Source organism: Anguilla rostrata, chromosome 14 (assembly GCF_018555375.3).
Source record: "Anguilla rostrata isolate EN2019 chromosome 14, ASM1855537v3, whole genome shotgun sequence".
Lineage (NCBI taxonomy): Eukaryota > Metazoa > Chordata > Actinopteri > Anguilliformes > Anguillidae > Anguilla > Anguilla rostrata.
The window spans coordinates 2614110-2639411 of NC_057946.1; the positions used below are offsets into that span (position 1 = coordinate 2614110).

Below are 25302 nucleotides of genomic sequence, written 5' to 3' on the forward strand. Positions count from 1 at the left end.
AATATACTTTTGTTTAGTGAATATTGGACACACAGCTGCCCGCCCCGGTTTATAAATATTTGTCTCTCCCACGTTCCAACCGTATTTCAGCGAGAGATACACAATCCCTCAGCTGCTCAAACTCAAATAGAACTGCTCATAATTGGCTATTGTTACCATAACTGATCACGAACAGGAGAGATAAGAGAGCAGGGCGGGGGGGGGGGGGGGGGTGCATTTGAGCGCACAATAGGGCTATCACATTTACATTAAAAATTCAGTTATTTCCCAAACATTTAAAAAAATTTTGAACTGTTAAAAAATAACGTTCTAATATGTAGAGTGCTGGCACAAATTATGGACTGTGCTCAAAGAAGGAGTTCAGTTTTTACTTTAAACTTTTACCTGTGCACGTTCTTGTGCTGTTGTTATTCTCAGAACCATTTTCATCTTTAAAAATGTATTTGAAACGGTCATCATCTTGACCATGAAAGGTAGTGGCATTATATGACCATCGGCACTTTGAAATAAAGTATACAAGCCAAAAGGTCTCTGAACAAATCCGGACCGTGTCAATGCTGACTGTGGCCAGGCAGCTCCACAGGGCAAAAGGCAATTAATTACATCGCCAAGGGTACGGGAGGGTCCATTCGGTTAGGGGTCTGCGTTTCATCGCTATCTAGGGACCCCTGCTGGCCGAACGGGCGCCCACAGGCTATATGTTAAAGCAGCAAATGTAAGGTCATCTTTAAAAAAAAAAAAAAAAATTTTTAAACGCGCAGAACTTGCCTCAACTCAATTGGATCGCTGCAGAATGAGAATGTTGGGTCAATATCAAATTGATATTCTGGTTTAATTGTTAAAACACACCACAGATGTCCAGTCTTATCTGAAAATTGCCGTCATGGGTACAGGTTTTTGTTTTAGCCCAGCACCAAGGCACCTGAATCAATTACTTCAATCAGAACCGTGATAAGGCGCATCAGTTGTGTCAGTGCTGGGCTACAAACGGTGTCCACACCGGCCCTTTCAGGATATAATCAGACACCTCTGATCTGGACTACGCTGATACACACTGCATACGACCCAAACGTAGCAATAGTGTCATGAGAACTACAAAAATACTCGCTGTTCAAATTCATACTTTCCCTGTCCTCTTATCTACTTCTGTTGTCTGATTGTTATTATATATATTTTATCGATATAGCACTTTCAAGCACAGAGCACAAAGTGCTTTTCAAAACAGATAAAAATAAGGTATAAAATTATAACACAAGGGCTACAATAAAAGCAGCTTAAAAGGGAAGAACGAACAGCAAATAAAACAAGCAATGTACAAAATGGCAATAATAAAACACTGAGAATAAAACAAAGAGAAGGAATAAGCACGGTAAAAGTCAAAACACAATAAAACAATAGTCTCGATGTCAACCGGGACGAATGAGTTCCTTGGATGCGTTAGCAAAGTCTTTTTCTCCATTGATTAGGGTCCCAGTCAACCCTGTTCCAGGAGATCTACCATCCTGTAGGTTTTCACTCCAACCCTAACAAAGCACACCTCATTCAACAGATAGAGATCTCACTGTGGTGGTTATTAGTAGAATCTGGTTTGTGAAATTAGGGTTTAAGTGAAAACTGACTGGATGGTAGATTGGGAGTAGTTGTGTGATGGGGTTTAGGGGCACAGCTCAGGGAGTTGTTGTGTGATGGGGTTTAGGGGCACAGCTCAGGGAGTTGTTGTGTAGCAGGGGTTTAGGAGCACAGCTCAGGGAGTTGTTGTGTAGCAGGGGTTTAGGGGCACAGCTCAGGGAGGTGTTGTGTGACGGGTTTAGGAGCACAGCTCAGGGAGTTGTTGTGTGGCAGGGGTTTAGAGCACAGCTCAGGGAGTTGTGTGGCAGGGGTTTAGGGGCACAGCTCAGGGAGTTGTTGTGTAGCAGGGGTTTAGAGGCACAGCTCAGGGAGTTGCTGTGTGGCAGGGTTTAGGAGCACAGCTCAGGGAGTTGTTGTGTGATGGGGTTTAGGGGCACAGCTCAGGGAGTTGTGTAGCAGGGGTTTAGGGGCACAGCTCATGGAGTTGTGTAGCAGGGGTTTAGGGGCACAGCTCAGGGATTGTTGTGTAGCAGGGGTTTAGGGGCACAGCTCAGGGAGTTGTTGTGTAGCAGGGGTTTAGGGGCACAGCTCAGGGAATTGTTGTGTAGCAGGGGTTTAGGAGCACAGCTGACATCACTCACAGAAGGTTGAAAAAGCCTCATTGAAACGATGTGCTAGGTTAAGAGTAGAGAAAACAGAGTACATTGGAGTGTACATTAAGAATGAGCGGAGAAAAATTAATACCAAACATCGGCTCAGAAGACGCACAGCACAGTCCAAACAACAAGCAGACAACGTGTCAAAACACAGAGAAGCAAGAGGAGAAACTGACATCGCAACCCCCGACACGCTCCAGACGAAGCTGCATTCTTCGACGAGCGCATTTTTCAATTCCTCGAGGCTGCTGGGGGTTTACGACCCCCGAGCAAATCTGCACACTTCACTTAAACCAAGATCCCCTTGGACTCGATTCCAGGATTTTTACAAAAAAAAACTGAACTGGTCGATTACAAATTATCTGCACAAGAAAACAGGGCTGGAAGGCCACTGAGGGAATTCTGGGAGCGAGGTGAGAAGATCTTTCCAAACACTGCACAGAAAAGCAAAATGGCTGCCGTCCATTCCAACCAACTCCGCCAACGCAGGAAGACACGTCCCTCTTCATCCTCACAATCGGCGCTGCCAAGCAACGACAGGGGGGTACTGTTAAAGAAACGACCCTGATTAAATTCAGTCACAAAATTTAAACCTTACATTTTCATTTAATTTCAGTTCATCCATTTTAATGTACCTCGTTGTTTTTTAATGATCCCCTGCCACCACCCATTTTATTGTAGGCTTTGAATATCTTTTTTTTTGTACAGAAGATATAACTGCACTTTCTGAGCTCCTTCCCACAGATAAAAAATAATAATAAAGACAGCATAACGCTATGTTAATATACTACCACTCAGGGCCGGCTGAGGGCCATTCATGTTGGGGGTGGTGATGGGGGGGGGGCTAGTTTGGCACCAAGCATCTGGAAGGGAGGGCAGATGGGGAATCCATGCGTTTTATTATCTGATACCCCCATGGTCCACGTTCACTGCTACTTCTCAGGGACAGTTGTAGGCATAGACAACATAGACAAGGGAGGGGGGTGACAAGTGGGCAGGGGGGATGTGGGGGGGGCAAAGCATTATGAGGTGGGAGGGTCATGTGTCACGTTCATGATAGTCAACGACAAAACCCCCATTGCCAGGTCCACAATCACTACCACCCCCCCCCCCCCCCCCCGAATTTTCAAGGAGAAAAAGGCTTCAGCCGTCCCAACAACCATACATGCCCATGGGTTCCAATGACCACACCGACTTTAACACACCACAGAGTAACACTGCTGTCAATCACAGTTAATTGGCATTCAGCTTCCCATCGTGTGTGACTGGGGAGGTGTAATGTGATAATTATCCAACACGTGTGAACACTGACAGCTCAACTGGCCTCATGCTGACACAGATGATGGAAATTCTGGACAGAACACCGCTTTGGAAACTTGCGCACGAGCGCTGATTGTCGAAAGTCTTTTATCGCGGACACATGCGGCTAATTCGTTTAATGACTCGCATGTGCAGCGGTGTTTGTAACTGTGATTTAGTTCCTTCAAAGTTTTCAAGTCAGTTTTCAAGTCAGTTTTCAAGTCGGGGTTTCTGGTATTTTGTCCAAATCCCTGCTTGTTGTGCATTTATGTACGTATACATGTGTGTGTGTGCGTGTATGCACGCATGTACATATGAACACCAACTATATTGTGTGTTTGAATGAATTGAAAGAGAATGTGTTCTTTGCCCACATTTCATATTTACTAAGTACATTCATCTAAAGATGCAAGATATACATGAGTCTCATATTTTGAATATGGACAGGAATATATTCCATATTTTGAACAGGATATCTTTTTTTAAAAATCACTGATATTCCAATCCATTTACAGCAGGTATTTAAGGCGGGGTGGGCTGTTTATCTGTGATTTTATTTCAATTTTTTTTAAATTCACAACTGCTGTAGATTTGACAGCTTGATACATTTGTAAATAAACCCTGATCATCCACATCGGAAAAACCTGAAACCTCAATGAACTCATGATCTCCAGAGAAGTGCATGTTCCTTGGCTACAGGTACAGGTGGCACAACGTTTATTAAAAAGGCAAAACTGCAGAATCCTGGAGAAACTGGAGATAAAAATCCCACCCAAGCATACAAGCCAACTCTAGTATCTAGCTGAACCCTGTAGGCTGTAAGATCACAAACATGTGATTAGAATGTTCAGAACATTCTAATGATGATGTCACAATCACTACTGGTGACTGAAAGCAGTGGAGTTCTAGAACACGGACTTAGAATTTTGGAAAGAAAAAAAAAAACCACCCTACTCTTCAAAGGGTTAATATCCGCACTCCCTCTCCACCTCAGCCATAGGGTGAAAATTCAAATTCAAAATGGCGGGCAAGCACTGCACGCGGGACACTGGCGGTGGTTAGCTTCCCACATCACTGCAAGCACTATGTGGAAGATTGTGGAAAGTGCGATATAAATGTGATTCACTATTACTGTCCGTTAAAAGAGGAGGGAAAATATGAAGTGAGAACTCTGGTCTCAGAAGCTATTCCTAGGATAGCTGGAGTTGCTATTGGCTACCCGAGAGTTTACTTGGCTGTAACATTTATAGATGTGAACTACAGGGAGGAAAGAGTAAAGAGAGTTTTTTTTTTTCAGTCCAAGATATATTACAACAAATGCACAACCCTCACACTGCTGAATGTGTTTCAATCATTTCAGTTTATTGCAGGAAATTAAAGGTCTGGCTGAAGTTCAGTGTTTTTTTTCCCCCTTCTCATAAAGAGTCCGTGCAACAACCAGAATTGATTTCTCTTCACAGGCTTTTAATGAATTTGTCATTGATCCAGTGATCTAAAGAAGTCTGCTTAGCAAAATTGATACGCAGCGCATTTATTATGCTTAATTATGCTGTATTTGTGTTGCTTTATAATTAGAACTCCAGTGGTTTGGTGGAAACACTTTGAGATGAGCCCACATCGCTTGGCACAAGCGATAAACGTCGAGACCTTAATTCCAGGCTTTTATCTCGTAGTTCTGGCTCAGCCTGTTATTACGTTGATTTATTTTAGCGAAATCGTCCATAAAATAGCGAACAGAACGTTGCCGTTTTTGCGCTAGCTCTCAATCACGGGAAGTCCAGGGTGTTGATGGCCGTTGAACTTGGAAAGCAAAGTGGAAGGGGCCACCTTCGTAAGCCATAAAACGATATTTTTAATATACTTTTGGAAGCACGTAAGCGCGAGTTGCTGAAACAGCACTCGATAATCTAAACCAGGGGTGTCCAGTCTTATTCGAAAAGGGCTGGTGTGTGGGTGCTGGTTTTTGTTTTGGCCTGGAACTAAGACACCCGATTTTATTCATCAAGGTCTTGATTGAAGAGCATGAGTAGTTATAGTTAAATTAGGGGCATTTGTGCTGGGCTAAAACAAAAGCTTGGCAATTAGGAGTGGGGACGGGGGACTGTGGTCATATGGTAGACAAAATGGTCGCCATTTCTGACTGAAATTTCACTTTCAATGTTATTTGAAGAAAAGTAAAATTAAATTCCATTTCATAAATTGATGTGTACAATTACGTTGTTTCTCCATATTACCATATTTTACTCAACCCGATTCTAAATTAGTGTGAGACTCAATCAATAATTTATGCCTTTAGTTCCACCATGTTGTTTTTTTCGTGCAATAAACGGGTTCTTCACGTACTGGAAGTGTTGTTCTGCATTTTAATTTAGCTTATTAGAAGAGTTTTAAAATGCATTCCCCAAATTGTTTGTCTATACACTATGTGAAGCATAAAGCTATGCACTGTAAGTGTCATTAGTCCAACTTCAGTCAACACTTGTGCTCAACTCTGACTTAAAAATAATTATACGCGCTCCTTTTCCCTTCGTAAACGGGCCAGTTCTGCAATCACCCAAATTAACCTGCCCCTCAGTGTGTGCGGCTCAAAGGAGCCAAGATAAAAACTGAGAGAATGTAAAAAACCTGGAGCTGTGTGGCCCAGTGATGACTGTGCCCCATAAAGGACTGTGTTAAAACCTGCAGCTGCCCCTGTTTCCTGCGTACATGTACACACAAGTGCTCCTGTGTCTGGGACTGTGCCCCACTGACCAAGTCTTTAACCTTTAGCTATGAGCTGACGCTCTGCCCCCAACCCTTCACCCCCCACCCACCCACCCACCACCCTCACCCCTAAGACAACCCCCCCCCCCCCCCAACGCAATGACAACGCAATGACAGGAAACAGAGCAGGGTGCTCCAGTAATCGGCACCTGACCCAGTCGCGTTTTGGGGGGTGACGCACGGCCCCAAATTTCCTCAGGAACGGCGGGAATCCGCCACGTTCGAAAGCGGGGGGGGGGGGGGGGTTCGGGCGCGCAGCGAGAGAACCGCGTTAGAGGCGCACAGTAGAGTGACGTCGTAAAGTCAGTCATCCGCTAGCCCGTCCCAGTCCTCCCTACCGGTAACGAATCTGGGTCAACGGGAGAGAGGTTACCTTCAAAGGTTGTTTTTTTTTTTTTAATAAATAAAAAAAACCTGGTCTGAGGAGCCCGGCGACGAGGCTGGAGCACAGCTGCACAAGCCATTACGGAATTCTTCCGAAAACCCTCAGGTTCCCCCCCAACCCCAACCCCAACACCCCCCCCCACCCCCCCAGGCGAGCAGATGACTGACTTTACGACGTCACTCAGCGCACTTCCAATGTTTTTTATGCGTTCGTCACTTAACCGTGGGGGCAATTAATGGCTCATTATATACACCTCTGCTGGGTTATCTCTCATGTTTAATGAGGGGGGTGGGGGGGCAGGATGGGGGGGGTGGGGAGGGGCAGGATGTTTTTAGAAGCCGGAGTGGTAACGAGGCTCAACGAGCTTTAAGGAATCCACCACAGCACATGGTAAAACCTGGAAAAACCTTTAAAAAAAAATACAGCAAAGTTTGTTTTATTTCTGGGAAGTAAAAAATCTGCACAAGCGGAAATCCCATAAAACCACACCCTAGGCCCATAGGCCACAGGGCCCTCTTTAGAGAGGGGACCTCCGTAATCTACCCAGCGGTGACTTTATTAGTCAGCTGGCTTCTGCCACTGGTTAATGGCGGTGGCTACAAGCCACTGCTGTGTGCCCTCAACACAACCACCCTGCTGTGTGCCCTCAACACAACCAGCCTGCTGTGTGCACCTCAACACAACCAGCCTGCTGTGTGCACCTCAACACAACCACCCTGCTGTTCACCCTCAACACAACCAGCCTGCTGTTCACCCTCAACACAACCACCCTGCTGTTCACCCTAAACACAACCACCCTGCTGTTCACCATCAACACAACCACCCTGCTGTTCACCCTCAACACAACCACCCTGCTGTGTGCCCTCAACACAACCACCCTGCTGTGTGCCCTCAACACAACCACCCTGCTGTGTGCCCTCAACACAACCACCCTGCTGTGTGCCCTCAACACAACCAGCCTGCTGTGTGCCCTCAACACAACCACCCTGCTGTGTGCCCTCAACCCAACCACCCTGCTGTGTGCCCTCAACACAACCACCCTGCTGTGTGCCCTCAACACAACCACCCTGCTGTGCGCCCTCAACACAACCACCCTGCTGTGCGCCCTCAACACAACCACCCTGCTGTGCGCCCCCAACACAACCACCCTGCCGTGTGCCCTCAACACAACCAGCCTGCTGTGTGCACCTCAACACAACCAGCCTGCTGTTCACCCTAAACACAACCAGCCTGCTGTGTGCCCTAAACACAACCAGCCTGCTGTGTGCCCTCAACACAACCACCCTGCTGTGTGCACCTCAACACAACCACCCTGCTGTGTGCACCTCAACACAACCACCCTGCTGTGTGCCCTCAACACAACCACCCTGCTGTGTGCCCTCAACACAACCACCCTGCTGTGTGCCCTCAACACAACCAGCCTGCTGTTCGCCCTCAACACAACCAGCCTGCTGTTCGCCCTCAACACAACCAGCCTGCTGTTCGCCCTCAACACAACCAGCCTGCTGTTCGCCCTCAACACAACCAGCCTGCTGTTCGCCCTCAACACAACCACCCTGCTGTTCGCCCTAAACACAACCACCCTGCTGTTCACCCTAAACACAACCACCCTGCTGTGTGCCCTCAACACAACCACCCTGCTGTTCACCCTCTACACAACCACCCTGCTGTGTGCCCTCAACACAACCACCCTGCTGTGTGCCCTCAACACAACCACCCTTCTGTGTGCACCTCAACACAACCACCCTTCTGTGTGCACCTCAACACAACCACCCTGCTGTGTGCCCTCAACACAACCACCCTGCTGTGTGCCCTCAACACAACCACCCTGCCGTGTGCCCTCAACACAACCACCCTGCCATGCGCCCTCAACACAACCACCCTGCTGTGCGCCCTCAACACAACCACCCTGCTGTGCGCCCTCAACACAACCACCCTGCTGTGTGCCCTCAACACAACCACCCTGCTGTTCGCCCCCAACACAACCACCCTGCCGTGTGCCCTCAACACAACCACCCTGCTGTGTGCACCTCAACACAACCACCCTGCTGTTCACCCTAAACACAACCACCCTGCTGTGTGCACCTCAACACAACCACCCTGCTGTGTGCCCTCAACACAACCAGCCTGCTGTTCGCCCTCAACACAACCAGCCTGCTGTTCGCCCTCAACACAACCAGCCTGCTGTTCGCCCTCAACACAACCAGCCTGCTGTTCGCCCTCAACACAACCACCCTGCTGTTCGCCCTAAACACAACCACCCTGCTGTTCACCCTAAACACAACCACCCTGCTGTGTGCCCTCAACACAACCAGCCTGCTGTGTGCCCTCAACACAACCACCCTGCTGTGTGCCCTCAACACAACCACCCTGCTGTGTGCCCTCAACACAACCACCCTGCTGTGTGCCCTCAACACAACCACCCTGCTGTGTGCCCTCAACACAACCACCCTGCTGTGTGCCCTCAACACAACCACCCTGCTGTGTGCCCTCAACACAACCACCCTTGCGTGTGCACCTCAACACAACCACCCTTGCGTGTGCACCTCAACACAACCACCCTGCTGTGTGCCCTCAACACAACCACCCTGCTGTTCACCCTCAACACAACCAGCCTGCTGTGTGCCCTCAACACAACCACCCTGCTGTGTGCCCTCAACACAACCACCCTGCTGTGTGCCCTCAACACAACCACCCTGCTGTGTGCCCTCAACACAACCACCCTGCTGTGGCCAAGTCTGTATTTCAACGGGACAAAATAATTGAGTCTCACATGTAGACTAAACTTTATCTATGTCAAGATATAGCTCGACATGAGGATATAGTACTGTTGATGTACCCTTAAGCTGGAGTGGGGTTCACAGGGAGCATAATTCTTTTTAATAAAACTTTTTTTTTTTTTTTTTTGCAATGTTAAATAGTGCTGTGGCATGTTCACGTGCACTGCTGCACCTTCCTCGGTCACAGAAAAGCACACGCAAAGCACAGGCTCCGCCCCTCCCCTGTAAGGCGTGACATCATCCTCCGCCTCCTTTCACACCGCAGTCCGCTGCGGGTCATAACCCACTCCAGTCCAGCAGGCCATGTCCTGTGTGAACTCACCGTATCCCCCCCCCCCCCCCCCGATGTGATGAACTGACAGGCAGCGGGATGCGACACTGAGGGCCATATCCAGCTCAGCTCTTGCATTACAAGTGTTTAAGCACACGCTTTTATCCAGGTCGACTTACGCAACCTTTTGCATATTGTTTTGTAATTTATTTTTTTAAACATAGTACCCATGGATTCAGCTGGATATATATGCAAAGGTGATGCAGGTTAAGTACCTGGGCTCACAGGTACACCGGCAGTGGCACCCGCCTTTAGGCTACAAGCTCGCCTCCCCACACACCGCCGCGCCTGACGAGCCAATCAGAGCAAAGCCTCTCGCTCCGTTCACAGAAGAGCTAAGCTAACTCAGCGGCGCTAACCCACACAGCACTCACTTTCACACGCCAGACCCCGAGCGGTGGGCGCGGACACACGACCTAACGGCCCTCGCATTAAAAATCACAGCGGACTCCAGACCGAGCCGCTCACCCATCTCCAGGCCATCGGCCAGGATTTCCCCGCCCCTCCAGGGCTCCTGGGCTGGTTTTTGCAGCTCAGTTGCTGCTCTTCCTCCTGCAAGCTCTCCTGTGCTTTTTAAACTTCGCTGCACTCAAACCTAGATGAACTAACCAACAGGTCTACTCAAGGCAACACGCGCTACAGACCGTTATATCGTTGCTTTTCTTCATAAATGCAAACATATACTTTCGGTTTCAGTTGGGTTGGGGTTGGAATACACTCTGGCTTTCCAAGCTGTTTGTGGCTGTAATGCATGCCGATTCTTTTCTCCCCCCCCCCCAGTCATACAGTTCCTGATTTACTGCGTGCTTGGGATCGTTGTACTGCTTTGCACGACCCACTTTCAGCTAAGCTTTAGGTGTCAGACAGATGGCCACACCTATTCACGCACGGCTTCTTCATGTTGGCGTATTTCTGGTGGAATAAATAACGACCAAGTAAAATAATTATACTTCACATGAGGGCAGATTTATCTACTGCGAGGAATTGGTGAGGACTAGACAAGGATTAGTTATGTCCTAATATGCAAAAACAGAATTGAAAGATGATGTACTATCACTGTATGTGTGATCATAAAAACTCCCCCTTCTGAAATTTTTTGGTTCCTTTTCCTGGGATTGCAGGATCACACGCCTTGAAGCCAAAGTGAAGAAATTTTAATGTGTTTTGATACAAAATGAAAAGATTGCCAATTTCCACAATTTTCAAACTGCTATCATCATCAAAGCTGCAATTTTGTCCCATGTTTCCTTTCGACATATTTTATGTAGTTAATACTGGGGTCGACCTCGAATGAACTGCTGTGATATTCTAATGAGCACTATTTCACACTCATTGCAATAATGTTTTTTATATATATCTGCAAACGTATCTTCAAAGCATGGTCAGGCAGTCGTCCTGAAACATTTAAGCCAGTCACATTCAGTACTTCTGCATGTTGTAGAAGTGTTTAAGTCGTACTCTGAGAACTCAGGGATATTGGTTTTGTCTTTAGTTTTCCATCCATCCATCCATCCAATTATCTATACCCACTTATCCCGGTCAGGGTCGCAGGAGGTGCTGGAGCCTATCCCAGCATGCACTGGGGGGAGAGAGGCAGGAATTCACCCAGGATGGAAGAGTCATAGCCAACGGAGGCATGAGCTCCTAACGCTCAGACTGGGTGCACTTTGACCTCAGGCTGTGGCCATGTAGTTTCAGCACTGTGTTGGGGGTTGTTCCCCTGGTTAACGGGGAAAACAAAAATTACTTGCCGTGTTTTGGTTTTCTTTCCGTTTTTCCACTTTCTGCGCATAATTTTTTGTTTTGTTGCAGTGTGTGGCTTGTTCAACTGGTCAGACAGAGAACAATGATTCTGCATCTTTTTTAAAATTTATTTATTAAAAGGGCGTACAAAAATGGCCCCTGGATTCAATCTGTCATCAAGTCATTTTAAGGGGACGGTACAATGTAAGCACACAACCCTGCCGAGGTTCAGCACTTGTGTGACCTCTCTGCACCCCTGCAGTCCCCTGGACTCTTTTCCTGAGCTCTCATGAGTTTGCTTATTTTTAGCGGTGACATCACCGCCCCCCCTGCCTCCCCCCCGCCCCGCCCCTCCTGCTGAGACATTCCGTCACCTCTCTCTCTCTCTCTCTCTCTAGGCACAAATTATTGAGAGAGGCCGTGATATGATTTACTGTTCCTTTGGCTGCACTTCCCAAACACTTACAGTGGCCTTTCATTAAGCACTGCAGTGAGTGGGTGAGTGGGTGGGTGAGTGAGTGAGTGGGTGAGCGAGTGTGTGTGTGTGTGTGTGTGTGTGGGTGGGTGAGTGAATGTGTGTGTGTGTGTGTGTGTGTGCGTGAGTGAGTGAATGTGTGTGTGTGTGTGTCAGTGAGTGAGTGGTTGAGTGAGTGAGTGAGTGAGTGTGTGTGTGTGTGTGTGTGCGCGAGTGAGTGAATGTGTGTGTGTGTGTGTGTGTGAGTGACTGACTGAGTGAGTGAGCAAGCGTGCGAATCAGTGAGCGTGTGTTTGTGTGCGTGCGAGTGAGTGAGTGAGAGTGAGCAAGTGTGTGTGTGTGAGTGAGTGAGCGAATGAGTGTGTGTGTGTGTGTGTGTGCGAACGAGTGAGTGAATGTGTGCGCGCGTATGCGTGAGTGAGTGAGTGTGTGTGTGCGCGCGTGAGTGAGTGAGTGAGTGAGTGTATTTTTGGGGATACACAACCTTGAGTCTACATGTACAGAGCACGTATGTATCTGTGTGTTCAGAGGCAGGCATGCATGCGTCTGTTCGGGAACACCCGTTTGCGTGCAAGTGCCCATGTGCATGCACATGTGATTACACACACACACACACACACAGGCATGCACAAGCGGCGGTACGTGTGCAAGAATGTGCGTATGTGCACGAGCCCTCTTGTGCACGCACCCATGCGTGCACATGCATTCATGTGTATATCCATGTGGTGTGTGCACAGATACTTGCAAGCGTGCACGTACCTGCTGGCCAGAGTCCATGACAAAGGATCAAGCTGTGAGTCGATGACAGGAGAGGAAGAGTCGGTGTGTGAAGTCAGTGTTTTAACGGCAAAAAAAAACCACCAATCAGAGCGAAGCTGTTAAAAGGTCTCACGTCCAGCTGCTCCGCTCTCCCAGAGCGCACGAGTCACACTGCACACTGCGGCTGAGCGGCAGACTGAGGCTGAGCGGCAGACTGCTGCTGGCGTGCTCTCAAACAGACAGAATTCCTATTCAGCTATGCAAATGTTTCTTACTGTATAATTTAACGAGTGATAAAACAGCCATCTGAATTTTCCACATGCGCACGTACTTGTTTTCTTGACAAGTGCTGGCCACGGACACGGAGGAAATATGCAGAGAAGTCAAAATGAGGCTCAGAGGCTCAGAGGAGGACCGTGAGGAATCAGCGATTTTTAAAGTGTTCATTTAAAGTGTTCATTAAGTCACGAGAGAAGGATGTATGCTTGCCATTAACGGAATTATAAATGTGAAAAACATCTCCTTTTGATATAAAAATACTCTAATTTCCCTATTTAAAAAAAAACGTGTATGTATGTGCATGTGGGTGTGTTTACATGTGTGTGTTTGAGTGGCCCTAAACACGTGTATGCACGGTACGTCTAGGTTTATGAGTTTGTACGCGTTTGTGTTCGTACGCATGCCTACATAGATCACCTGACCTCCAGCATTTTTTTTCCCAACTTTATTCAGACAAGTGCAAAGCGGTCAGGACAAAGGGATACAGACAGAGGTGTGACTGGGGGGGCGGGGGGGGTTGTAAACGGGTTGAATAACAGCTGCCCTAGAGACTGCACCACCATCATAAAATCACTTTTGACAGACAGCCTATTAAACGGCCTCCAGAGTTTAGTCAGATAGCCGGCAGAACGTGTATAAATGACTGGAAACCATTTCTGACATTGACAAAACTGTAACCAAACCAAATCAGTGGTAGAGATTCACATGTACAGGCCAAAACACGTACAGAGGAGCTGTAAATGTACTTTTTAGGTAGAACACAGAGAAACGGGGGAGAAAATCCAAAAATTACATTTAAAAATTGGCTGAAAAATGATTTTCCTGTGTACTTTCAAATTGCAGAATCTGAACAGAGGGACATATCTGCCAGTCCTTTGAGATGGTGTTTAAAGCTTTGAAATCCCCACACAAACACACCAAAAAGGAAATAATAATCAATTTAATGTGACACACTAAAGATAGCTAGTGTGCCAACTACCTACAGACAGAACACAAAGCTGCCTGCCAACTGGGGAGCTACCAAAAGAACATCAGATAAGCTGGTGCAGACCCCTAGTTGTTTGACTAAATAGGAGAGTACGACAGCTTGAACAATTCATTCATTTATTCAGACTCAACAGATGGTGTCTTTCGCCATTATTTACTTCTGTAGCTAATCTATTTGTCCCAATTTTACTGAACTGTGTCGAGCGAAAGTTGCCGTTTTCCGTCTTTTCCATAAACAGCGCATTCAGAAAGTACTGACCCCCTTGAACTTTCACGTTTTGTCCTGTTACACTCTAAAATGGGTACACACGGCCGTACGTGTCTTGCATAATGATTTAAACAAATCGTACATGACAAAGAAAAACACGCTTTATTTCATTTTTATTTTTTTTTATTTTAAGAGGTTTATTTGGTTTGTGGAATCGAAATTTCCCGCATTCTGATTTTGCCAAGTGGTTTAATGGCTATGGCTAAATGAACTGTGATTAATATACACAAGATTTTTCTGAGCCCATACATAACAGTTTACATGACTGCATCTGTGAAAAAAATGCACTGGAAACACATGGTTCTGCATTCAAAGAAATAAAAGCCCACCTCCACCACACTACCTGCCTCTTGGGACTGACCGCAAACTGTTCCGCCGCCAGGGAAGCCATAAGGAACAGCGACCCCTACTGGTGCGGAGGTTCTACGCAGGCTTGATTGCCTGCATCTATAAATGCTAACAGCACTGTCTGTTGCTTGGCAACTGAAAAGAAGCAAGCTACCAATGTCAGGCTGCTAATGCTACCATGATAATTTGGATGTTTGTGTCACTGATCAATGATCTGTTTATCCGTTCGTCAGAAAGGATGACTGCAATTTCATGGTGAATTTAGCTTATTTTTTTGTTGGTACTTAATAGCTAGCTAAATTTGTTAACAGAAACCACTGAAATAAGCACTGATTACAGACTGACATTATAGATAACTGCCTAGCTATATTCCTATTGTTAGTTCATTTGCATTTTGCCATAAACCTCATTGTAAAGCAGGTGATAACACAGCAATAGTATTTCAGAAGAAAACAAATTATGCAAAAATGTACCAATTTAACTTCAGTACACTGAAGCAAAATCCAGATTAACACCTTTGTACATGTTGTGAAAGACTATCCGTTGTAGAAAGTTAAAGAAAATAAAAATTTTGGTTGGGCCCTCTAGTGGTTTTGCTCACCCTCCACAGAAACCACAGCTCCGCCCCTTGATTAAGGTTTCAAGTAATCCTGCAAAAGCAAGCAGCCAAACACCTCCCAAAAAAAAGTTAAGAAGAACCAGCAGCAACAGATGAAAGCAGAGCAGGAAGAATTAGCAGACTTCGGGGAGATGTGAATAACTGAACAAGCAGTTAGGACAGGAGATCTCCAAACTCCTGGACTGCCTCAGCGTCTGCAGGTTTCTCTCTCAATCCTCAGCCAACCGAAGCCTTGTGTTTGGACTCTTTAGACAACCTACGCCTTCAATTAATCACAAAAGTGTTGAAACAAAGCAAAAAAAAATCATTCAACACGTTGGTCCCTCCAGGACCAACTTGAGTTTCAGATCCCAGGGTTAATGTGAAGCAAGAGACCAGGCAAGGGAGGAGGAGGCCTGTTCAGATCCTGCTCAAACTGTTCTCTCAATGTTACAGGAATGTTTTTTTAATGTTGTCACAACATTGTCACAACATGGCTACAACACTGTGACAACATTTTTGCCTTTGCTGGAAGAGCCAGGGGACACAGACAAGGCTGGACAAGAATCAGCCAGATGACGATGCGTTAAATTTAAGAAGCTGCTGAGGATTTAGTCACAGAGGTGAACACCGTGTTGAAAAGACAGAGAGATTAACATGAGAAAGGTTTCTGAAGATGCTAAGTTAGGCTAACCAGTGATGATCAAACCAAGTGAAGGAGCAGATAGCAAAAAGCTAACACTATACGCTATTATAGCTAATACGATGTTATTATGAATAGCTAGGCAAAAGCTCTGAATCAGATTTTTTTTTTTAAAGAGAAGAGAACAACAGGATTGAGATTTCAGTCACCTGGTGCTGCTTAAAGAAGGGATGTATTGATTCTTGTGGGTAATTTTCCAAAATATTGAACATTAAAGCAGAGAGGTGACTCCGGCGTTCAATTAGACACCTGGGCGCAGGTTTAAGCAAAAACGGCGCTCGCTGGCACAGATTGGGCATGAAGCCAGCGACCGCCAAGATTTAAGAGCCGTCAGGACAACACAAGAGCCAAAAAACCACATCCAGAAACAACCATCACACAGCATTAGCGAGATAAATGTCAAAACAAAACAAGCAGGCAGCTCCACAGCAGATGCACAATGTCACAGACACAGAGATCATGATCAGAATAACCGGCCAATAAAAAAAAGCTTGAATGCGTACATCTGGATTGCAATACAACAACATGGATCGGAAACATGAACTGGGGGAAACCGCAGGAAAGTGGGTCTTTTAATTATTTTAAATTATCTTTCAACAATAACTCATTTGAATGATTTTTGCCATTATTTTCATTAATTGCTCAGGCAAGAAAAAAATACAGCAAAAATACAGAAAAAAAAAAGTAATCCGAGGGAAAAAACGTTTTTGGGGCGGACACGCGAGAAACGGACGAAGCAAGCGGCCGTCACTTCGCAAGGCCCCTCCAGCCTGCTCCGCCCCCCCAGACTGCTCGGCCAATCACACGCTCGGTCACAAGCAGTGCACGGCTGGATGTACAATGAGCTCTGAATGTGTGCAGAAGAAGGGACCGGTTTTCAAAGCGTGCGCTTAGCTGGACAACCAAACGCTCTCCCTGGGAAGAGTGGCAGCAAAAAGCCACACGTCCTCCAGGAGCCAATGACATGCAGTGAGCACAGGGGAGTACGAAGCAGGAAGTGATTGGGGATTGGACGAGATGACGGGGTGGCAAGGTGACCAATAGCTGTACCTCCCGCGGAGTTTCTCTCCACAAGGGGCCTAAGAGATCCCCTGCCCCCACCCCCAACGAGGAGCTGTGGGATTATGGCTGAGAATATGCAGAATGTGTGCATTACGCATTATGCATGTACGACTCATTCTCCACCTTTACTTTCCTGACTGTTTGAGCAGGTTCTTTTTCACCATCGTTATTTTAACTCCTGCTGTAGTTCTCTCCTAATGTGGGCTTCCCAGCCAAACCTCAGTCATTTGGGGAAAAAACGTACAGGTATGCACCTCCACTGAATCATATCCTCCCCCCCCCATTTCTACCCCCCACCCCCACCACCACTGACCTGCACAGTCACTGCACCGGAGAACCGCACACTAATGTCTTACACAGTTTGAACAGTCAACCAGAGCAGTTGCCCTGTCAGGATTTGATTATGATCTGTGGGCCAAAACAAAGGATCAACTCTTTACCTGGATGCCCTGTCCGACAGCCCAGACGGGTGATTTATTTTTGTGTCAGACGTGTTACGTTTTCAGTGGCCCGTGATGGGAAAAGTATGTGTCCATATTGCTGAAGTTCCTGACCTCTTTGCTGATTGGTCCATATCGCTGTAGAAATGTTCACAAGGTTTGGTCGGCCAATGAGTTTGACGGCAAGAGTCCACAACAACATCTTGGCCTTGCATCTAATAAAAGATAGCCGACAACAAGATACTCCACTCATGACAGCTAGATCCCTCAACATTCTTTGCCTCCTGTAGGCTTAGACTCCACACAATGATTCGTCATTGTAGTCCGGTATAAAAACAGAGACGGCTCTTTTGAGAGCATTACTGGACAGAATGTAGAATTGAGACATAACGCACATGTCTACCTGTTTAAACAATACTCCACTGGCACAGTTTCAGCTGCGAGACAGCGCAGGAGACCGGGGTCTAAGATAAGGTCGGTCTGTCCTCATCCGATGTGCGTGCTTTTCTCTTTATATCACTAAACTCTCCATTAGTACGGGGATCTTAAATAACACAGCTGGTGCCTGGCTCCAACATTTAGATATAAGCTCAGCGTTTCAAAACAGGCCAAGAAAACAGCTAAACAAATACCACAGATCCATTATCTTGACACACTATTTATCCCTCTTGGAAAAACATTCAGAACCGAATGCATTGATAGTTGGCTTAAAAAAAATTTTTTTTTTTTAAAACTATGTCTAAACAAAGCAATAGCCGTTGCTGTTGGCATCTAAGATTCGCTCTGAGAGCGACAAACTGTCGCAACACGATTAAAAAGATTTTACATTTTGTCCTCTGGAAAAATTAAACAATGCTGTTGCTACACTTCGAATGCACTGGGCCGAGGTTCATCCCCAGGGAAGCATCACTGTTTTACGACTACGCCCTCTATTCAACTCAACCTCCCAGTGCCTTTGTGCATGAACGCGTAAGTTAGTCCACCCACCCCCCACCCCCCCGATTTTGTCATTTTTTACTGTGAGCAATTTTTTATTGCCATTTTCCACATATTTGTACAGTACAGTAAATGGCTGGGACAGTGTGGGGATGGGGTGATAAAAACAGCTAAAACCACCAAACTCTCCAAAAGTAACATGAAAATATGGACAACGTTGGTTTTAAACTGTAGCTCTGCCCCAACCCTTAAAGGATTCACTCCTTACAGTTCAAACCTGAATTTACAAACAACCACGGAGCGTGAAGCCTATCTAGTTTGCACTGCGGTATCTGTGGCCTGTGTCATGTGACCTGTTTGTTTTTGCGGTAGCTATGGTGACACCAAAGGCAGATTTCCCCAGAAGAGGACAGTTAAGAATCTAACTTGCCATTAATATTATCATGTTCAGTGCAATTTGGATGCCCTATTCTAAAATCCGCCACATAAGGCACACACAGAACCACACACACACACAAAAAGGAAATTCTTATTTTCTCCAAATTTATTATTTATTTTCCTTGCACATCGTAATAACTATTATGCACACAAAATGTAATACTGCACATCAAATAAAACTTTGCCCCAAACCCTCAAAGTATACTCTTTAAGGCGTCGTGCAGATAGATGTCATGAAAAGCACCATTTTATTTTGGTCTACAACAGAAGTTTCATCCCAATTTGCATTAAAGCAGCCAGAGAGAAAAGCACAGGTTTACACACCTGTGCTTCTAGCAGAAAGACCAGCTGCTGACTTTTCATCCAAAACCCAGGAGAAAAGCAGTGCTGTCATTAGGCTTACATTCACACCTATCTTCACCAAAAATAATTAAATAACACTTCTGACTTCCGTTATTTCACTTACACGCAAGAAGGCAAGATGTTGTAATCTATTCTTAACTCTTTTAACAGATAACTCAACACTTCCAGAAAAAGCCACCATCAAGAAAGTCACTTTATACACGCAAACGCACATGTGAACGTGCACACGCACACGTATGACAGCAGCGTGTAAAACACGTGTAAAACGAACCTGAATGAGGCTAAATCCGTGGCAACCAACATTTTCCTGGACATCCACCATCCAGCAGGTTTTCGTTCCAACCCTACCAAAACACACCTCATTCAACAGCCACGGATCGCGCTGAGCAGCTACTTAGTAGTCAGGTGTGGCAAATTAGGATTCAAAATAAAACCCTACAGTATGGTAGATCTCTAGAAACAGGGTTGGTTACCACTGGGACAAATAAATTAGTAACAGTTGCCATTATGTGAAAAGACACAGTGTGTGGAATGCGCCATTATTCCAACATCAGCCTAAAAATGGAAAAGGCACTCGGTGTCAGAGCGAAGACGTCTTATTTCCGTGGCCAGGACATGAGCAGTAGAGTAGCACAGGCACGGTGTTTTTAATGTTTTCGTTTCTCTGGTGGAAATGGCCGCTCCGGGGGAAGAACGGCAGTCTGTCAGCCGCACGTTTTCACACGTTTGCAGCGCCGGGGTCTGATGGAACGCGCGCTGGACTGTGGGGAAGGGGTTCAGCGCGAAGAGTTCAGCGCGAATATTCACCTGAGAGCAGGGGTGTCGAAGGCGGGTGGCGGGGGGGGGGGCTTGAGTTAGGCCGATTCTGAAGGCCCTGACTATGTTAAGTGGTTCCTTAGCTGAGCTCACGATGGTTCAGTGGCTACTAATGCTAATGCTAGTTCAGTAGCTATGCCCACAGTGGTTCAGTGGTTATGCTCACAATGGTTCATTGGCTATGCTAACGGTGGTTCAATGTTCAATAGTTGTGCCCACAATGTTCAGTGGCTACGCTAACGCTAGTTCAGTAGCTATGCTCACAGTGTTTGAGTGGCTGTGCTACAGTGTTTCAGCAGCTACTCATATTCTTTTTGGTGTCTCCAAGCTTTTTGGCCACTACCTGTACTTTCCATTGGGGATTTCTAGCGAGGCGTCAGATGAAACACAACTGCAGATAACGTCTAAGGACTGACAGGGTTATTAATAAAAATGTTTCCGAGCACGCGCGCATGCGCACGCACACACACACACACACACACACACACAGAAAGAAGGTGGAGTCAGGAACTCAGCTGGCAGATTATATGCTTTTCATATCAGTGTTTTTGTTAAAGGGTGTGAACGCTGCACATCGCCCATGGAAAACTCCATGTTCATGGAAAGTAATGCTGATAGGGGTGCTCCCTTCAGCCCTAATGATAAAACATTAATTCACATAAGGGAAGTAATATCATTCATGACAAAGCTTCCATTTACCTTTGCCAAAACAAACACAACTAGAATTTAACAGCGACTGACTCAATGTAGGACGTCGGCCTTTTACTTGATGGATTAAACCCACTTACATCGATGTGCAAAACATTGGGGGGGGGGGGGGGGGTCCTGGTTCTGTTTGGCCTTCCACTGATTAAACAGCAACACTCCAGAATCTTGGCCCAACACATAAACAAAGATAATCTAATACAACGAAGATACTCTACTAATGACAGCAGGAGCCCTCGCCACACACTTTGTCTCCTTTCAGCTAAGGCCCCTTCATAGTGTAGCTGGAACTGATCTTCCATGAATATATTCAAAAATATGTCCCGTACATGGCCCTTTAAATTCTGAAAATCCTCCAATGGACCTTTTGCTGGTGATGTCACCCAGATAACATTCTAGTGGCATGACTTCTGTCAAAGCACTTGACGTCTAGAACTGTAACTGTTCAAATAGCTTCCCTTTCCTACATCATTTTTTAAACACCTTTGTATTGTTTTACAAACATGGACCGACTACAACATACAACATAAATTATACTCATTTTTAGTCCCAAGTCAATGATAACTTCAGTTTCACAGCATGCAAGAAAAAAAGCCTTGTGCGTGAACAGAGGTAAATAAAGAGATACAGAAGCTCACATATGGAAGGATTTTGTGTGTTTTGCTCCAAGCAAATCGCACATTAGTCAGACACTAATTCCTCAGACAAAGATGAGCAATATTGTTTTGATGCAAACATGTACAGACAACATCAATATTTGCAGTATGCAAATGTATGACTAATGTTTTATTTACCTCTCATTTTCACTGCCATCTGTATAAGTCTGCTAAACAAACAAACAGCTTTCATCATTTTCCCCAGAAGTTACAAACCTCTTCAGTTCTCCTTCCTGCATGACGCAATACCCACATGTACACAACTTCAAACTCTTTTTCTTTCTTTCATTAAAATCTACTAGTATCCCAACATCGTGTGCGTGTCAGTGAGCTGGAGAAAGGAGAGAATGGACTGTACCGCTGTGGGGAAAAATGTACACGCTTCACCCAGATAGACGGAGGTAGAGCTTTAAGGGAGGTAGCGATTGTTTTTACGATACCTGTCAGACGCACAGAGGCGAGGTAGATGCCCTACACACACACACACACTTTCTCTCTCTCTCCCTCTCTCTAAAGACCTGTTGACATGGGCTATCCTGTACGCGCGTGCCATTTGCTCTGGGATAGAGATCGGTTAGCACCGCAACCCGGAGGGCGGATTCCTCGCTTCGCGTTTTTACCCGCCGGGAGGCCAATAAAAAGACACCTGGAGGCTACACACAGAGGACAGGGAGCTTCGCAGATTTACCGGCCTGCCGCCCAGGGGACACTCCGGTCCTCAAGTCCGTGACAGTCAGCGTGCCTAGACTTTCCGCGCGCATGGTCGGTTTTCCCTCACCACGAGACGCGGTGAAAGATGACGGGGAGAACGCTTCAAACTTTAAAATAGCAGTTCCTGCTATTTCTGTATAGTGATGATTAGTGGGGAAAGTCCACCAAAAGTCCTGTGGAAAACTGTAATTTCACAGCCGCCCACAGCTACTCACCTGCAACATGCAACCTTTAGGCTACATAAAATTAATAAACTGTTCTGCAAACACCACCGGTTCTTTCCATATATTCGAGAGTGAAGTGAAAGTAATAATAATAAATAAATAAAATTATTATTATTATTATTATTAATAATAATAATAATAAAATTTACATTCAACTTGGTTCAGTGTAAACAAGTCACAGCTTTCAGGAGACATAGCCTACTGAATAAAGTGAAGTGGGACTGAAATAATAAACGTTTGAGATGCAGCACCATCCGTCCAGATACGCACTGCATATGTGCAAGGGAACACTGACAACAGCTCTCAACAGAACGAGTTTTTTTTTTTATATAGCAAACGAACGCCACGGGTTGCAGTATACTCTATTGAAACGCCTCAAGACAATTATCCAATCTAAACCACCGTGGTCATCGACCAAGTAACGAAGAAATGTATATAACGTTTGAATGGCCAAACATCAGGCCAGGGCAGGGCAAAGCAGCAAAGCAGGCGGGGAATATCGTGGACTCACCCCTACTGGAGGAAACTTCCCTAGTTTCCGGGCCTGGGCCTAGGCCTTGGGCCCACGTCAGGCGTCTTCAGACCGATGCAGAAGGTCTAGCACCGCACTGGTTTTCTGCACTTGAACCGTGTGTATATTTAAGGTAACCAAAAACTAAAACAAACTTCTGTGTAGTGTTCTGTGTAGGATACTTCAAGCGGGGTTTACAAAAAAAAAGTTTTACAACTGTTAAGTCTTCTTCAGAGATGCACACAAATCTCATCATCTCATCTGCGTTTCTGATCTCGAAAAAGAAGCTCAAACGCCAAAAAAAATGGGATTACGCCAAAATAAGGAGATTACTAAAACGCCGCAGAACACCGCGCACTGGATGACACGACCTGCCAGTTAATCGGTAAATCTAAAACTCGCGAGCATTGATTGCTGTAATACGACTCCACTGCGAACCCGTTAATCGTATCAGCTGTAGCCTACCGCGCTGCCTGATCAGATATCTCAGTGAATAGTTTAAAGCAGGCGCGTATCAGCGCCGCGACACAAATCACATCTGAGAGCTGTGTATTGGAAGTACGTCGTAAAATGTATTGCATTCGTTATCTTTTTTTAAGAACTTGCATCATGTCATTGCTTAAACTCAAATTTACACTATTGCCTACAGTGTAGCAAGTGCGTCATTTTGCCTGACCCCATAGCATGCACATTCATTTTATTATATTGTTTTTTTATTTTATTACCCTTTGCACATCAGGGTTCATTTGAATAAAGTGTTTCCTGGTTGTCATTAATATAAATAAGGTGGTGTCATGGATTTTGGGCCCCATGAAAACACCTCACATTGGGTCCCAACCCCTCATTTGAGGGCCCCTGTCCGTCAGGGCCCTTGGAATCATCCTGACTTCTGTTCCTTGATTTAAACGGAACACACCGAACCCTGTTGTATTGCAGTTAATTTATATCACAGGTGTAAAGGTGTGTCAGTAATGGTTTCACAGTGGTGAGGATAACCCAACCTGGATTGTACAGAAGGTCCACTGTGAAAGCAGACGGTAGATAAACCCTTAGCCCTTTTTTTTAGATGGCTATACTGTACAGCGAGCCAGTAGATTTCTTACATAGAAGGCACCTTTTAAATAAATGAAAAAACCCAGGGAAGGTTTAGCTGGAAGCTTGAAGTATATTTCATTACTATTTAAGGTTAGTGTGCGGTGCGTGTCCAAATATCTTTCCCATTAAATTATTTTCAAATGCTTACTGAAGCTTCCAGCAATAAAAAATGAATGTCTGCTGCACAATTAGATGAGACATACTTAATGATAACTGCATGGAAAACTGCTGATACGGTTTATTAAGCTTGCTTTTAGCAGATGAATTCCCCAGCCCCACCAAGATCTCTACCCAGGCATCTACCATTTGTATACGGATCCCGTCAAAGCTCTACCCACTAAATGGTAAATGGACTGCATTTATATAGCGCTTTTATCCAAAGCGCTTTACAATTGATGCCTCTCATTCGCCAGAGCAGTTAGGGGTTAGGGTGTCTTGCTCAAGAACACTTTGACACGCCTAGGGCGGGGTTTGAAGCGGCAACCCTCCGACTGCCAGACAATCGGTCTTACCTCCTGAGCTATGTCGCCCACTGTGTTTGTGTTTTGTGGTTCTTTGACATGGCTGTTTTTTAAGGCTACTGGAGAGAAAAAAAAACTGATTTGATGAAAGCCACCAACAGGCCTTACGACACACCAGGATCATCTCGGGCCAGAGGAAGCACTCGCATTAATTTCATTATTAATCACGATGAAAACGAGAGAGGGAGCGTTTCACTTAAATCACAGCGGCGAGAGACGTTGGCTGCATTCCATAGGAAATATTACTTTAAATCCTCCGTGACAGCTTCTTAAAACTTTTGGTCATATTTGCGCACGACTGTAATGATGACTAAGAAAATGTTTCTGTACATTTCATAAGACTGCCAAGAATAAAAAAGTATAGAGCCAGTTTTTTCTTAAACACGCCATGCCCTTCTGGTTTAATAAGCCAAAAAGATGCTTCGCTGTATGTGCATTGTAACCGATTGTAGCCGGAGAGTGGTGCACTACTGCCCTCTCCAGGACATGATGAAAATTGTCTTTGCGAGATGCATGGGGCCCGAATTGAATCTCGCTGAAGCGCGCTTTGCCGTTAAAAACTGATGAACGGTTTAAATATGGGGTTAAAGTTCAATATTAACAAAGCGTCAGGAGTTTGGTGACCATGGCAATGTTGTTGTGCGTGGATGGGCCCGCGACAGTCTGGTATCGAAACCGCACCATGTCAGCAGGGCAGCCTCGTGGTGGCTCCAGCGTCACTCAGAGATGAGTCTTCCAGCACACCGACGACACACGTGCGTCGACCGGGCTATACACACGTACGTTTCTCTGTCGAACTTACCTTGAAATGTTCGGTTAAAAAAACAAAAAACAAAACCTTGCCAAAAAGCGGCGGCTGACATTGCATGCTCTGGTGGATA

The 25302-nt window shown here is 45.7% G+C and overlaps 1 long non-coding RNA gene across 1 annotated transcript; it reads right to left on the reverse strand.

Annotated features, from left to right (window-relative positions):
• Positions 1-745: 745 nt before the first annotated feature.
• Positions 746-23240, reverse strand: LOC135239284 (uncharacterized). Its single transcript, XR_010325330.1, has 2 exons — positions 22806-23240; positions 746-2772 (listed from the first exon to the last, which is right to left on the reverse strand). It is a non-coding gene; the product is annotated as an uncharacterized LOC135239284 (long non-coding RNA).
• Between the last annotated feature and the right edge of the window lie 2062 nt (positions 23241-25302).